The 13,782-nt window shown below is 40.4% G+C and overlaps 1 long non-coding RNA gene across 9 annotated transcripts in view; it reads right to left on the reverse strand.

Moving 5' to 3' along the window:
* Positions 1-13,782, reverse strand: part of LOC122157305 — a 302,268-nt gene that overhangs the window by 212,905 nt on the left and 75,581 nt on the right. For 3 of the 9 annotated variants that reach the window (XR_006167852.1, XR_006167848.1, XR_006167835.1), the window contains exons 1-2: positions 12,116-12,303; positions 4,100-4,190 (exon numbers count right to left, since the gene is read on the reverse strand). The exons of 1 other annotated variant lie outside the window; for it this stretch is intronic. This is a non-coding gene — a long non-coding RNA (uncharacterized LOC122157305). Of the gene's footprint in view, positions 1-4,099; positions 4,191-12,115; positions 12,304-13,782 lie in introns of those variants that run through there. 5 more of the 9 variants (XR_006167853.1, XR_006167836.1, XR_006167858.1 and 2 more) reach the window with 5 other exon arrangements.

The raw sequence follows: 13,782 nt of genomic DNA on the forward strand, positions 1-13,782 counted from the left end.
TGACCTACAAGATCACTGAGTCCAACTCCCAGCTCTGCACAGCACCATCCTAACCCAGTGTCTGAGAGCAGTGACCAAACACTCTCTGAGCTCTGGCACTGGAGCCATGCCCACTGCCCTGGACAGCCCATTCCATGCCCACCACCCTTTGGGGCAGAATCTTTTCCTAATACTTATCCTGGTTCTCCCCTTTGAAGGTCATAATTCTGGATCACACTTCTCATGCAGCCACTTTTTCTCAGCATGGGAGCCATGCTGATCAAGACCCCCTAGAAATCCCCCACTGCACCTTTACTTCTATGTAAAACAGGAGAGGAAGTTTGTTATGGCTAGATGCCTCACCCTACCAACGCCTCCTCCATGGTAGCTCACATTTCTGGTCATAAATGCTGGGGTGGAGATTGCTCAAAACAGTTTGGCGGAGACAGCTACTACAGACTGCCTCCAGCACATTCTATTCCCAGCTTTATTGGTTTTGCTCTGCTGCACTTAAACATTATCTTCAAGCTTGTATCAGGCAGGTTTGCTGTGGACACACTTCTGTAGGAGGAGCTCAAGAGGTATAGCCCAAAAGCTTAAATAAAAGTAACGATTTTGGTAAAAACATTTTTGAGATTTCATGCGGCCTCAAGCTTAGTGTTATAAGTCATCTTCTCTTGCAATAAAATTCATATGCAAGTAACTGCATCCATGTTTAAATACTTTCATACAGCTGAGTCTGTGACTGATATGGCAGCAGGTCAGGGTCCTGCAGAGTAAACCAATAAAGTCTCAGTGATTTCAATTATCTTCAACCAACCTGATTTGTCCTGCAGCATTAAAAACAGAATCTACTTTTTTGCTGTCATTGTCCTCTTGGTATCCTAACTCCATTCACACAAATAACAACAAAAATTGATATCAGATTATTTCTGATAATTCCCATGCCATTTTAGGTTACCATGATTTTATTTTCTTTGTGCAAAAATCATTATGCAACTCTGGCACTTTTTTGCAGTGAGTGCTGTAATCACCTTTTTTACTTACAGTGAAGCAGCAAGCCTGGCACTAGCTAACAGATGCCCTGTCTCTATTCCTAAAGGAGCTCAGGCCTTGGAGACAACAGACACCATCCTCAGTGCACCTTCTGACAGAAATACCAAGAACCTTCTAAAATTTCTCTTCCAAAAAAGTGAGAAAAAGCCCAATGTTTCCAGTGACTGCTGTATGGTAACCTCTTGAAGGGTCATTGACATGTTATTCCATTAATTCCACTACCATGTTATATGTTGCTACATAGTTATCAAACAGTGAGCAAAAGTAACTTCAGTGTGATACAGTGTGATCCTGACCATCAACTGGAACTGTTCTTACTAGTAAAATGGAGAATACTGTATAGCTCCATTTTAGTTTCAGTATGTTTCTCGTTATTTATATTATTAGTTGCATGTAACACCTTTCTCTTTGCTTCCGGTATCCCACTGTCAGACTTTCAAACATTTTCTCCTGGTTTTCATTTCAGATTGAATGTCTCATGCATTTATTTATTTATTTTTTTAAACCACCCTAGAAAATAAACTAATAGTGATGTCCTTTGTTCTGGTTTGCAAAGAGTAAAGCTTATGAAAATTAGGTCAAGCTGTATCCTGTGCTCCCATGCATTATTCTTGAAATCTGTTAGCACCTTGTATCTCTTCTCTTAGCATTGCAGTGTTCACAAGTTCTCTAACCATGCATCCCTATGCCAATTACGCCAAATACATCACTTCAGATACGAGCAATGAATCCCAAGTATAAGCAAGTAACTCTTTTGGGAAGCTGGTTTAAAAAAATAAATAAATAAATAAAAAATTCACTCAGATTCACTTTTTTTTTTTTGGCTTATTTCCAGGCTGCATTTTAAAAGCTGAACAGGGACTAAAGCAGAACACATACACAGGAGTCTGTTATTCCACTGCAGCTCAGAGAATTTAGTGCCAGAGAGAGCAATGCAGTGTGCACAACGGGACAATAGCCCCTTATAGCAAGGTTTTGAAATTGAAGATGAAAAAGAAGGTGTTGTGCAATGCTCACAACTGTAATCCTTGTTCCAACAGGCATTGCTACAAATCCCTTCTCAATACCAGCACGAGAGCTATGCCCAGGTGCACTGCTGCATAGTTCTGCATCTGCATGTAGCTTGTCCATAAGCAGGGAGCTGGTTAACATGAGCACAGGTTTCGGCTGCACCCTATAGCCAGCAAAAGCCCATTCCTTCTGCTCCAAGACTCCTACAATCTTATAAGGCACAGCTTGTTCAGAAGCACTCAAAATAAGCAGATATTGCAAGAGACCTTACTCTAAGTATTTAATAGACAGGAAACTGAGGCACAGTGAGGCACAGAGCAAGTAAATAAGTGGACATAGAGAGATCTGTGGTGCAGTGTAAGTGGAGGTGCTTTTTTTCCTACTTACTACTATTATTTCTTTCAATACTACTGCTTTTCGTAAGCTGGTATTGCTTTCTCTATGCAAGTAAACATTCCATTTAGCAATTTGGTTTTGGGATGCAAGATGTGGTGGATAGATCCATATTTCTCAGAATCTTCCAGCAAGAGATGACATAAGGGACTTCATAGAGCTAGCACTGCTCAGGAAAGGCATAGCTGCTGCTCATGAACTTTGCCAGAAGAGCAAAGCAAGAAATCAACACTGCAAAAGTGAAATATGGTGGGTTTCAATAGGAGTCTGTGAAGTCATCCCTTACAAAGCAGAAAGGCTGTTCAGCTAAGCAGCAGGCTGTGGCCTGCATTACTTTCCCACTGTGGGTCACTGATCCAAACCTGACTCAGGTGACAGGGACAGAGCTGTGACCACATGGCAGCCATGGAGTAGCTCATGCTAACTGAGCTACAGCTGGCAGCCTAGAGTATAGCAGACAGGTACAAACACCCAGAAATCCTAGTCATGAACAGCAATTCCACCTTGCTGTGCATAATACTGGACTAAGACCGGGGTGCTTCTCCCAAGTCAGGGTGAAGGCACGCTGGGACAGAGGTGCACAGAAAAAGCTCCATGTTGTGGACCACATATAGAAATTTAAAAAGCTTTGATCATTGCAGGAAGAAAAGGATGAAATTTGTGGATTTTAACAAAATCAAATCAATGGGGCCCTCAAGTAGCAAAACTGCAGTAAGAGCTATCATGTAACTGTTGTTAGTATGGTTATCATTCAGCCTCTTAGCATTTTTCTTTATTCATGTTAACGGATGGTTTCTTATCACATTCTGTTGTAATTCTCTTTTATGAAAAGTAATTGTATTTCCACAAACGTCATGTCTATAGAGGAAGCATGCCAGAAAGCTATTAGAATAGCACTTGTCTCGCTGCTGTGCCAGATGCTGGATGCAGTGATTTTCTAAAGACCATGAGGTGTCTCATTTTGCTCAATGCCCTGTATCTGCAGGAAGGCACACACGAAGACATCAACACAGTCAGTTTATAAAGGTGTCAGTTCATAAGATCACCAAGTTTAGTTTGCTTCCACCTATGTTATAAGGCACCACTAGAACACTAGTATTAAAATAACAAACTACTATTTCCACAGCAGATGACTCAGACCTGTTGTAGTCATCTGAAAGTCAGGGCTGCACAAGTGTTAGAATACATTTTCCCACTATTGGATTCCTGAGGAACAAATCTGGAATTTTGCCTTGCCTTTTTCATTTTAATATTTTCACTATCTTTTAGCATCTACCACATTAGTAAGCTACCAAAAGTCATCTTAGGGTAAACTTTGGTATTCTTCATTAATACTCTATAAATCAGCCTCATTATAAATCAGGGAATGTTCATTAATCAATTCTCAAAAAATACTTTATTTAGCTAAGAGTGTCAAATCATTAAAGTAACAAAGAAAAATTAAAACCATGTGCTAGGAATGGGTTCATGACTGCATAGTTACATCAACAAGACTCATAACTACACAAACAATTGCTATATATCATATTAACTTTCATTAAATAAAATAAAACCATGATGAAAACCAATTGTACAATCCTGATAGAACACACATGTTATTGAATACACTTACGCAGGACTGCATGCTACACTCAGTCAGCTACAAACTTGGGTTGCATACCTAGAGCCGGGTTCAGAATTTCTCCTCTTTTCTTTCTATTCACAGCCACATTAAAAGATGTTGTCTGAAATCCCCACCTCTGGTAGTTGACCTGCAGACAAAGCAATATTATCCTTTTTTTAAGGCAAGCTATCTCGCAGAGTAACAAAAACAGAAGGCTAAAGATCAGAGATACCCAGACTTCTGTCCTTAGCTTATTACTATCTAACCATTTAATCTTTAATAAGCTGTTTAGAAAAAAACTATTTAAACCTCACCAAGACCAGATGACACAGTTAGTGTGAATAGATGCGTTCACTGATTGAGGACGTAGTCTCTTAACTCCGTACTACCTGGAATCAGCTGGGGTCTGGTTTTCTTAAAAGAAAGGCACCACTGTCTACATTTAAGAGAAGTCAGTAACAAAAAGCTATGCCAGTAATAAGATGTAAGTGAATCCTCCCAGAGAAGGAACAATGTAAACTAATGGAACAGTATATAATTTCCCTGCACAAAATAATGGTGCCAGTGAGAGCGTGATTTAGTTGGTGCCACTGCCTGTGTAAGTTCCTCCTGGACAACTGGAAACTGAAAAAGAAAAATAGTTGTCACGCAATAGACTTAAACAGATCTGACTCAGGATCTGGGGTAACAGAAGAACACAGTCACTTCTCTAGATGACTGAAAACCACATAAGCTTAAAATTCCAGCCTGGGACCATTTGTAGGTCAGTTTTTTGTTTTTGTTTTAAATGATAAATGTATTACAGTAGCTCTTAGAGGTGCTGAGTGATAGCATACTCCTAATGAATGAGACATCATAAGAAATAAATACAGCAAAACAAAGTTTATTGAGAAGGTCTACAGACAGCTGGCAATGAAAGCAGGCAAGACAGAGAGAGAGATCCATACAATGTTCATATATGCATGAAGAGACCAATTTACTCAGCCCTCCCTTATCACACACTTAAAGCAGTGAAAATAGATAGCTGGAAAGAAAGTACAGATACAGAGCCGTGTTAATAATTGTAACGCTGAATGCAAAGCAAAGTACAGCAATAATAGCAAAGCAGCACAATCCTATGCTGCAGCAAATGAGAACAAGCCCAAATGCACCAGACACAAGAAGACAAACCACTCACCTTCAGAAAGGCTCCAGTAGACAGAGATCTCCAGCAAGGTACCTTAGCCCCCACTGCCAACCTTTATATGAGATCTGGGAAGGGGTGGATACTGGCTCCAGCCCTTCCAGTCACTCAGGTACATTGCATGCACCTGAGTTCCCCTGGGTTGGCCCTGCCTTCCTACTATGTGCTCAATCACTGGTTCAGGCTGTGACTTAGCATTTCCACTACAGTAATAATAAAAACATACTTGTAATCTAGGTAACAAAGCCCAAAAAGAGATCCACTTATGGATCATCCTTTGGATGATAGCAAGCTGGGCTGTCATCACTGGCCACTGAGGCACGTGCAGCCTGTCCATGCAGCAGTGCAACTCTTTGCACCATTGTTCTTGCAAGAAAATCTGTTCAGGATTCATCCCTCTCAAAACTGCAAGGTACAGATCCACTGTACTGGAATACCTGAAGCCAACTCCATAAGAAAAAGCAAAACTCTGCCAAAATGCAAGGCACAGATTTACATGCATCGCCTGAGCCTATGCACTGGTTTTATGCACAAGGTTCCACATGCTAATGGTAATAAAATGGGTAGCTCTTTATTTTGTAAAGGAAAGTCTACACTGTGGAGCTTTAGACAAACATAATCTACAAACACTAAAGTGCTGCATTTCTCAAGGCTTTTATAAAAGACTCATTTACATTCAGATCTCTAGGAAAAATAAATGGAATGGAGGATAATTTAAGCCTTGTGATGGTGCTTTATCTCTGAACTTCAGAGCCTGATGCTTATTAATCAGTTGTGGCCTGTCAACATCAGAGTCAAAAACTCTTCTACCAGAAATTTCATTGGAGATAAGCACTAATTGCATCTATGGAATAATTCTGATTTGGAGTCCACAATTCAGGTTGTGCAAAAGCCTCTCTTGATCTGCAGAAAGATGGCCTATTCAGCACTGGTGAGAGTTTGAAAGCCCCTGGTGTGCAGGGAAAACAAATGCCTGTCTCTTACAGGCCTATTGCACATAGCACCCATTTGCTGATGAGCTGCATTGATTCTGTGAATTGTCCCATGAAATATGCCTTCAGAGCAGCAAAAAAAAAAGAAAAATCCACCCTGAAAGGGGACAACCACTGCAAAAGCTACAGAACTTCCTTTGTGTGAGAAGAGCACAACCTTGCTTCTTCCCTTTAAAATGAGGTTCTCAGCTGGAGGAAAACCATGGTTTTCACTAGATCTCGTGATCAATTTCCTTCTTAACCTGGCTATTCATCTGTATTCTGAAATTTCAGAGCCAAAGTTGCACCTTTAAATCACCTGGAACTTTACAGCCCATCAGGCAGACTATTACAGCAGCATACTGGATTATCAGAGCTACAGATGGGCGCTGTATGTAACTGCATGGCAGAGAAATCTTTCTGACAGTTTCAAGATACAAGATATAAGGAGCTGCTTCAAAATGCCTGTGGTTCAAAAATAATTAAGCTTTCTTTGGACTTCACCTCCCTGCATTGTTTTTTTTTTTCCACTTTTTTTTCTAAATTACCTAAACAGAGGTAGAAAAGGAAAGGGGGGAAATTCCACAGTAAAAGGAGGAAAAAGCTAAAAAATTATATCTCCAAGGGATGTTAAAAAGCAGTCCGTGCATATGCTGCCTACAAACACTTTGACCTTTCTAGCTGTCTCCACTTTCTCATTCACAGAACTGCCATCTGTGCAATTTTCTCCATGCACTTCAAGCACATACTGGGTCCATAGATGTTGAACTTGACTTTTCTTTTTTCCCCCAGTGGAAAATTGGATTTTTAATTAGAGGAAAATGTCTATTTTCCTTGAAAAAAGTAATTACATTTTTTCCCCTAGTCACAAAGCTCATTTGGGAAAGTTTTACTTGAATGTCTTTTTTTTTTTTTCTTTTTTCCTCAAAGTGTGTGGGGAGGAGAAATGTGTGAGGGCATTATTCTACATGTTTTGAATAAACAGCTCAATTTCCTGAAAAGGTTGAGATGAAGAGAGAAGTAAAATCTGAAAAATTAAATTGAATATTCAAGTATGTGTATATTTGGTGAACATTTCCCTCCCTGCGTAAGGGACAAGCCAGTCCTGCACTGTTCATGTCTGGCTGTTCCATCTGCCCCACACTCAGAGACCAATCCTGATGCTACCTCAGATCAGTTTTTGTTTCAGAGGTGGAATTCGTCACTTTGAATATATTGAGCGATGAAAACCACTCCACCCATTTCCAATAGTGAAAAGAAAACCTGAGGAAATCCCTATTCTTTCCTGATTGAGAAACTCCCATACTGTAAGATGTCTTTTGTGCGCTGTTGAGCTCATTCTGCTTCTCCCTGAGCTCAAAGGCAATTATCCAGGTGACTCAAACAGGACAATTTCTGCACTGTGTGTCTAGGCAGTATCTAATAGCGACCTTCATCAATTTTTTATTTATCCACATGACCCTTCCTAAAGATAGTCTGAATCACGGGCCAAATCTCCACTCCAAAACCAAAATCAGTATGTACGCAAGAATCCCAATTCAGTTCCACTATAGGAAATAGAAATAGACTTCAATAACAGAAAAAACAATCCTTCCAGTGCCTTCCTCCTATCAGGAGTGCATATTGATTGTTATATGTATGACAGACAGAAGTAAGTGTTCCAGACTGAACCTTTTAAACCTCAAAATCAGTCTGAACCTCTTACTTAAGGCTGGAATCCTACAACTACAATAACAGCAAAAAGGGCTTGTTTCTGAAAGCACAAAGTGAGCTGCACACAGGGAATGCTTCACCATAAGCCAGGACCAGTGAAGCTTTGCAAGCCACAAAGGCAATTTTCAGCTATCACTGTATTCTTGAGGGGAGCCTGTCCATTGGCAATCATTTGATGGTCTGAGGTACTGACCTTGAGTCCAGAACTCAGCTCTGTTCACAGATTAATTATATTTATGTTCAATATATAGTTCTACTAGTAGGCTTTTTAATTAATGTTCTTCTTACATTGCTCCTGAAACTTTGAGAATGTGTTCAACTACAGTTAATGAATGACTTTTGGGAAAGAGACACTGCAGATACAATCAGGTGTAAGAGGTGAGAAGAGAGCTTGTACTAAGAGGAAGAAAGACGGGGAATTCAAACAGTTCAGGACCTCAGCCAAACACTCATTGTATCCAGCATGCCGTAGATAAAACTTGTGCTAGGTTAGATGCACATCTGTGCACACTGCAAGGGGAAATGGGCAGAACTGATCTTCATACAGAGAAGAGAGAGGACAGGAAAAACGGGATTAATTGTGAGAAAATGTAAATGGAAAAGTCCTTGAGAGGCATTTGAGGGATGGAGTCATGATGGGAAGAAATAAAATGGCACAGTCCTGCAAGAAGATAAATACTGCAAGCAGCTTGGCTGGATTGGCTCGGGAGTAGGGAATTGGTACCCAGAGCCAGCCATCAGTATGGGTGAAAAAACGTTTCCTTCAGTACCTAGGCCCTTTTCTGGAGCAGTCTAACAAGCAGCACTGCTGGTGGAGCTGGAACTGCCCCAAACAGTGCTCTCTAAATCATTCAACCCACTTTGTGCTCTGCAGAGCTGAGAGCACAGGGCTGAGTTTACTTGCCAGCATCCCTACTCAAACTTCAGGGAGAAAGGAGACAGAATGGGCTCTTTTTCGCTATATGTCTACCAGTAGATATATTTAAATAATCTTTTGCTGTTAGCATGAGTATCAGTTCAAGAAAACCTACCCTGCCTTTGCAGCAATGTTTGTTCATCTCTCACCATTAAAAAGAGAGAATAATTCGATTGGAGAGAAAGCTTAAGTAAGGTTTAAAAACAGTCTAGGAGTGCTTAGGAAACATTCCTCTCCCACAGGAATGCCCACAGGAAACACTTTTATAGGAATAGCCATTGTCAGCATTTCACATTTCAACAACAAGAAAAAAAGTTTATATTAGCATTGAGGGGTGTGAAAGTCTTTCAATAAACTGCACCTAATTTTAAAGTGAAAAACACAGCCTTGCTATAGAGGAAAAATGCCCTCCCTATTAAAAAACAATACGTAGTCCAGGCAAAAAAAGCTCTCAGAAATGCAGTGGGTTACATCCAACCTGTTTCACCACTCGTACTACTAAAGCCTACCTACCCTATTTTCACCTGCACATAGGGTTTGCTTCCACTTTCACACTTGCCTTTCAGATGTGGAAATATTAAAAGAGAAATAAAACTCTGCAATTGTTTTCTAAACCATGCTGGCTTCTTCTGAATTTATTGTCAAGATCTATTTTTTGGCAGGACTAGCAAGAAAGGTCAAACTGGAACACAGCTGCAGGTGTGCAACTTCAATCCACTCAACTTTGTGTGGAGATAAATGAAAGCATGAGTTTTTTTAAACTCTGCCTAACAATCCAGAGGCTCTTTCATCTCTCCTTGAGGGACGCTGAAGGGGAGCCACTCAGCAGCTGAGCTTTCAGATATATTTTGTTGTGCTGATTTTCGGACTGTGAAGCTTTATATTACAACTGATCTTTAAATCTGGGCTTTTCTCCTTTAGTTTTCATACGTCTCTGCATGTTTTTGGAAAGGCAAATAAGAAAGAATTAATTTGAAATGAAAACCAAGTTGGTACTGGGAAGGGAGTAGAATAAGGTTTTGATAATTTCATTATTAGAAGAATACAGAGAAATTTAGCAACAAAAGCAGTGCAAATGCTTCGGAGTATGTGGAAATACTGACACTTTCAGTAATAAAATACAGTGATCTAGTTAGAAAAATCAGTTGTTTTTGTGTCTGCCCCAAATGAAATGCAGCCAAGGGCATATCTTTACTGTTGGTGTAGACATCATTGAAAGGATTCTGCTAACGCCCAGACAAGAAATTCTAACAAGATCAGAGCAGTCATTTTGCAGAAGAGGCAGCAGCCCCATGGTGGAACTCTGAAGCTGACAAATGCTTATGGTTGCTCACCTAACTGACATTTGAGGTAACATCAAAGAGTTGTCTTCAACCACTTAGGTAATTGCGTCCAGTACCTTAAAAAACTTGTAACCCCTAACTAGTTTGGCAACTCAACACTTTTTGAGGATTGAGGACCCCAGATAACTTCACACATCGTTCTCAGAAACTAGAAACTAAATATTTTCTCACTCTGGAAAATATTATCGTTTAATCAAAGCCACAGCCTACAATTACTGCAGTAGGTTTACCTCAAGGTTCTTTTTAGAAAAGTCACCCTGTAAGCACAAATAGGCCACCTTTACCTCAGCTACCGTTGCCTCTATTGTCTCTGCTGTTACTCCAGCACAATCACAAGTAGCACTATCCAAAATATATACCAAATACATAAATGCATGCTCCTTTGGTACAAGTCCTAAGAACATGACAACATTGTGAGTATAAGAAACATGCCACTAAGACTGCCTCTAATTTCCAGTACTCCTAACTATGGTCTAAGCACAAATTTTGTCTCTTAGTTACTTAAATAACTACTTGCTCCTGAAGTACTAATGTCCACACAAGCTACCACGCTTTTTTTTTTTTGGGTGGGGAACTAAAGTGCAGACTTGTGAATTGTCCAAGGCTATTAAAAAAACATTAATAGTGGAAATTTATGTCATGGTCAACATCTGGTGTAAATGATTTACAAATAAGTTGGCTATCTAAAAAATAATAGTTTTAAAGTTTGTTTACAAAGCTGATGAACGTTGTTTCCACTATTTTATTAAGAGCACATGGAATTATGCTTCCAAACAGCAGCATTAAAAATAGACTAGGATTCATGGTGGACGAAATTCAAGCTTTGGTTTTGATAAGTATCCAAAAGTTAGGATTAGCCAAACTTCTTTGGTCAGCCAAGAATTTATAGTAAGACATTTATAATGGAAAGCTAAAGTACGAGAAACCTGAACAGAAGTGATCCATGGTCTTCCAGCCAAATCTGTCTACCATACAAAGGACTGCCAAGACTCAACATTTAGGACACCTTACAGGGGTGACAGCAGCACTGTACCTGGAATGAAGCATAGCATCTGGGTTGACATAAAGGGAAACACATGGTTTCCTTTGGGAAACTGTCCTTGGTGGCACTCCATGGATTACCATCAGGCCTTGATCAGTCAGGGTCAAACTCTAGTGACTTCATACTGGGTAAAGTCTTGGCTGTGCTGAAATTGGCACAGACACTGCTTACAGCTTCACATCATCCATAACATCATCTGTTCTGACACAGTACAGTGTGTTACTGATATTTTGCCACTAAGAAGCAGAAAGAATGAAAATGCCTAAGAAGTTTTATCTGAAGACTTAAAAAAGGTCAAGTGTGCGTTATTACAGACCAGTTGTTTGCAGCAAAACCAGTTTTCCTGACCCAGGACTTACAGTTGGTAATGACACCTCCCGACCATGGGTGGAACACAGTGTTTTCTAGCAGCCCCTAGAATGGGTTGAATGAGAATATCCTAAAACTGGCAAAAATGCACTGTCCTAAATTGAAACAAAACCATGAGCTTAAGTAAAGGGATGTGGTTAGCGGCTGGCTGCTTACCCTCCCTTTGCTGGCTCATCTTAGCTTATAGGATATTACAAAGAAAAGTCTCCCTTTCCTCCCGTACCCATGAGAATGGTGGCAGACTCTGGCAGATTTAGAGAAGCAGCTGCTGGATTTTCCCAACAGTGGCAGATCCCATTTATCTCAGCCGTGGTGCATGAATGCACAGGGGCACCAGGTATGGCAGAGGAGGGTTTGGATACATTGCTCGGATAAGGGTTTGTCTTCTATGCCAAAACAAATTTTCCCCATGATATCTCGTAGCATGTGGATACGACAGAAGAGAGCACATTCAGTACTTAAGAATTCAGCAAAAAAAGCAGATTAAAGGAATGAGAGTGCACCAAAAAATACAGCTCCAGCCACATGATATTTACCAACATCTGGAGTCACTCTGCATGGAAGGAGATCACAGCTGGAGAGTTTTTCTGAGTATGAGTGGAAGACCTTTGCCCACTTGCATGGACAGGCTGACTGTACTTCCATTTTCCATTTGATTTACAAACAGAGAGCAAGTGTCAGATGTGCAAATACTGTCTTGGAAGGCAGGTAAAACATGGCTTAACCAAAACCTTGCTGCATCTACGCTTTCTACGGAAGACTGTAACCATCTCTCTGCACATCTGTAAGAAACGTTATCACTTGCCTTGAAAACACAACCCTCTGTTCATAAGTTTGGTACTAAGGCAGATTGAAGTAGCTTGCTTTTTTCAGGACTCTGGTTAATGTTTAATCCTGCCGGGCTCCTGCAGACTTGGAAATGGCCAGACCTGTTTCTGTTACATGCAGGAAGGATTTCTGCAATTCTTTCTCCCAGGTCTTACTATTTTTACAGAAATTTCCTTTCGCCCTGAACAAAGATGAAGGCTTTACTGTGAGCTCAATGTTTGGCACTGTAAAGAACAAGAGGCAGCCTCGCCTGCTCTGAAATCAAAACACGGACTCCAGATTTCAGCCGGACGCTGCTCTGAAATGGCTTACGAACAGGGAAGGAAACTCTGTTTTCTTCTCTCATTACTCTGTATCCTCAGATGAATTCAGGAAGGCAGCACTTGAACCAATACCCATGTTAAAAACTACTGTGATTACACCAGACCCCAGCCACTCCTTCTGCACCTTTTCTCCCCTCATTGTTCCATTCTCCCCTGTTGCCACCAATCATATTGTGAAAATCTTGCAGCTTCTACCTACTGTCCAGGTTCTTATCTGCCTCACATTCTGCTTTCCTTTGCCATGGCCAAACCTATACTAGCTTGTGTGTCATGCAACGAAGCTGGTGTAAACCAGCATTATCTGGAAGAGCCAGGGGTGATTACACTTACTGAAGCTGAGGCCATTTGTTTGCAAAAGGGGCTTACTGGCAAAACAGGGCCAGGCGCTGAGTTGTATGTTACAGAAAGTGTTAACTTTTTAACAATAGCGTAATTTAATTCCCTTCCTCAGATGATCAATGATCACATGAGCAGGCATATCTGTTCAGTACAGCAGGGATAAGGGCAAATGATTTTTCCTTCACCTGCTCTTATGCCTCACCACAATGTACACAGATGTCCCTGTCATTCTCAAAGCTACAGCATGAAATCAAAGAAGAGAGAAAGTTAAAGCTCTGTTTACGAGGAGTTTAAATTTGTTATAAAAGCAGGTTCTGTCCACCTGGCATCATTTAAGCAAACAGGTGAATATCACTCATTGGAAAATAATGGACTTGCATCTCCAGTCAGCTATGATGGATTTACACTGTTGTAACTCTGAACAGCCCTGCAGGATGTTTATGCCTTACAAATAAACAGAAGCTTTTCTTTCAGCAAAATACAATCTGTTTTACCCTTTTGATCGATGTTCCCACTACTGAAAGGAATCCTAGTCCTACTTGGCTAACCCCAGTATTAGTCAATAATGACTAACATTCAGCCAATATTTTGGGAAAAACAATGTTATATATGTTTTCTGCCAGTACAAAAATATCAGACCAGCTGACATAAGTTAGCATAGATCCACTGATATCAGTTGCATAACCTACAAGTTTTGCAACAGAACAAAAAAA

This window comes from Centrocercus urophasianus, unplaced genomic scaffold (assembly GCF_019232065.1).
Source record: "Centrocercus urophasianus isolate 14NV4802_14NV808 unplaced genomic scaffold, USGS_Curo_1.0 seq_10, whole genome shotgun sequence".
Lineage (NCBI taxonomy): Eukaryota > Metazoa > Chordata > Aves > Galliformes > Phasianidae > Centrocercus > Centrocercus urophasianus.